Source organism: Podarcis tiliguerta, assembly GCF_965153285.1.
Source record: "Podarcis tiliguerta genome assembly, chromosome: 6".
Lineage (NCBI taxonomy): Eukaryota > Metazoa > Chordata > Lepidosauria > Squamata > Lacertidae > Podarcis > Podarcis tiliguerta.
Genome location: NC_139539.1, coordinates 47,128,395 through 47,132,057, shown reverse-complemented (window position 1 = coordinate 47,132,057; position 3,663 = coordinate 47,128,395).

Below are 3,663 nucleotides of genomic sequence, written 5' to 3'. Positions count from 1 at the left end.
TTCCGGGTCACGTGGCCAGCGTGACATCGCTGCTCTGGCGAACCAGAGCCGCACAAGGAAACGCCGTTTACCTTCCCGCTAGTAAGCGGTCCCTATTTATCTACTTGCACCCGGGAGTGCTTTCGAACTGCTAGGTTGGCAGGCGCTGGGACCAAACAACGGGAGCGCACCCCGCTGCGGGGATTCGAACCGCGACCTTTCGATCGGCAAGCCCTAGGCACTGAGGCTTTTACCCACAGCGCCACCCGCGTCCCAATCCTGTATAGGGAAGGTTTTTTTTAAAAAAATGTTTAATGTTTCATTCTGTTTTTATATAAGTTGGACGCTGCCCAGAGTGCCCAGAGTTTGGTCACACCCACACAGGGGCTATAAGCATCAACAGACAAAAGATGCTTCTAAAAAGATAAACCCAACTAGAAGTATTCAGAGGTACTCTCATCACCTTCCCGTTCTGACTGTTGGGATACTGCCAGGGAGACAAAGTCCATCATGACTCCACGTCGTCTCCGGACGTCCATCGATCTCCCACAGACACGCAGTATCAGCAATTAGTGACACGAGCTCCAGAAATAGCTTGCCACATTCCAGAGCCGTGCACGCTCTATCAGCAGATAATGCACAGCGAAAGATGCACTCAGGAGAGCATTATTTACAAGTTTATTTCTGCGTTGATCAGAACAAAGAAAAACATGAGTGCCTGCTTCAGTGTTCCGGCAGAGAGGAACTGAGGAGTTAATTTAAGGCTCGTGTGTGAAAATGCCATAGTTATTTATTGTTAAGACTGTTAAGCCCAGCACAATTACAAGTAGATTTTATGTGTCTGACAGCATCCAAGGTCTGTTACACTGAACAACTGGTAAAGCTGTGAACTTGGGAATGTGCAGAGTTCACTATGGTAGTAGTTGTCCGTCCCGTCCCCCATCAAAGTCCTGCTCAGTTGGCTGCCATCTTCTAAGCTTTTCCTAGGCATTACCCACAACCTCGCACATCTATCTTGGTGTCTTACTGCATCTACCATAGGGACCAGAGAGATTTCTCTCTCCCCCACCTCCTTTCTTAAACGAAAGCCAAGGCTTTCTGGAAGATAAATTCCGCACGCGTGACCAAATCCTGTGCTCGCGTGCTGTGATGAACTATCCACAACCCTATTTGTGCAACTTTGGCTGACAAAGGCATCAGCGAGGAATAAAACCTGAGACGTGCCAAGCACAACTCGTGTAGCGCTGTGCTGTGGCCTCTCCCCAAGGGACCGAGGCTGCTATTTAGGGATGCATGCCGCTGCTTATTTATATCTGTCCCTTCTCTTTCTCCTGCATCATCTCCTTTAATTTCAGGGAGACAAAAATAGCACCAGCCAGGAGCTGCTGCCAGTTTCCCACAGCAGTGGCCAGCCAGAGACTGCTGCGCTTTCAGCCTCCTTTCCACCCTAACCAACCCACACGGGCAGACATTTAGCAGCTGCTGACACACCAAAGGGGAGAGAGAGAAAGGGGGGGGGGAGAAAGAGAGAGAGGCTGAGTGCCTCTCATCCTTTGTAGCTGCCAGCAGAGCCTCCTTTGACTGAGGATATCTCTGCCTGGAGAAGACGATGCATATTCATGCGGCAGCCACTACTGGTCACGTGTCCCCATTGCTAGGTTACAAGGACCCAAAAATAAATCCTTCCAAACTAGATTAGAACAGAAGGACCTCAGATGAACTGTGTTCCCAAAACTGTAGTAGGGGACAGAGAGCTAGTTATAGCATGGATATTAACAAGGAGACGGAAAGAGGGAGACACAGGGAAGCCTCTTCAGGGGGTGGGGGGTGGGAATGGCTCTCCCTGATCCAGGGCTACTCCTTTTGGGGCACATCCATCCTTCTGCAGCCAGTGTTCGTTCATACACAGCTGACCACATGTTGCTCTCTGAATCTCGGCAGAGCTCCGTGGTGCTACACTGCCTTGGGAGTCGGTCAGGGTTCACTTGCTCCGGTGGGGGAGGGACAATGCTGGTTGCGCTGTTGACAGTGGATTGGTCTGTTAGAATTCCTGCTCCATGATTGCAGTCATGGGATTTTTGTCTATCACACAACGGTGTATGTTTTGACTCCACAGAGTGGGAAGTGACGGAGACAGGATATTTGTGTTACTGTGTTCCGTAAAGTGGGACTATTGTCTTTTGTTCTTTTTCTCTTTGCTGTCTGATGCTAGAGAGAGAGGGAGCCATGTTGCAGTGCTCCGTGTGTGTTTATATGTAAAAACAGTAGATTAGCCAAAATGCTGAGTTGCTGAGGTCTGTCATGCAAACTGCGAAGACTCTGCGGATCCCAAAGTGTGCCTGTTGGCATTGGTCGCTGCGATGTTCGGGCTGAAGAAAGCTCATGAAGCTCCCAAACGATCGACCAGGAGGGAGAGAACATGCCAGTCGGGCATGTGTCTCTACCAGGGTCCTACTCGAGTGTAGGCTGAACTCCTGACATGTTCTGCCTGTCCCCTTCAAGGACTCCTGTGTCAGATCCCATCTGGAGACTTATTGGGCAGGGTGTAGGTGCACAGGCAGCGTTCCTCCAAGAAAGAGAAGGTGCCATCTCTCCCTTGGGACACTCTGTGCTCATCACAGGAAGCCGATTGCACACTCCCACATGACTCTCCGTCACACCGAAACAGCACATCTAATACGATGCATAAATGTACTGCCCAGAATCAATCTTCCCGTCCAAAAATGTTGGGTTGTTTGGGGCAATTCTTTGGAGGTATGCGTGGAAAGGTCACCCATGGCAAAGAGGATAGAAAAAGGTTTTCCCCCTCTCTCATAACCCTAGAACAGGGTCACCCAAACTTGGGTCTTCAGCTGTTTTGGACTACCGTTCCCATCATCCCTGACCACTGGTCCTGCTAGCAAGGGATGATGGGAGTTGGAGTCCAACAACAGCTGGAGACCCAAGTTTGGGAATCCCTGCCCTAGAACATCCAGTGAAGCTCAAAGTTGGAAGATTCGAGACAGGTGAAAGAAAGCATTTCTTTGTGCAGTGCATAGTTAAGTTATGGAACTCCCACAGCAAGCACTGATGGTCTCCAGCTTGGATGGCTTGAAAAGAGGAGTAGACCAGTTGATGGGGAGGGCTATCAATGACTACTAGCCATGCTGGTTCTGAATGCCAGTTTCTGGAAACTACAGGAGAGAAGAGTGTTCTTGTGCTGAAGTCCTGCTTGTCAGTTTCCCACAGGCATCTGGTCAACCACTGTGGAAATGGGATGCCGGACTAGATGGGCCATTCGCCTAATCTAGCAGGCTCTTTTTATGGTCATTCTTTTAAAAATGGAGAGCTGCACAGTGACCAAACTTGTACATCAGCTACAAGGGTCATTTTTCAGGAACTGGGTCACCTGAAGATGAAGAAGCCTCGTTGTTAACGTTTGAACAAAATTACCCTGCTAACTCAAATAAAGACCAACCTTAGTCTACCAGTATTGCAGAGAAAGTGTCGCATTGCCTTTGAGGAAGGATAGGCTGCATTTGCCCTGCGAAGCACCCCAGAGTTGCTTTGCTAATATTGCTGCGAAGGAGGTGGTATGTATTGCAACCCTGCAGCATAGTCCAGAGTTTCTTGATGCATTGTTCGTTCATTTATTTGGAAAATGCAGGGGGGAGAACTGTGTAATTTATTGTAGCAGCAACATGG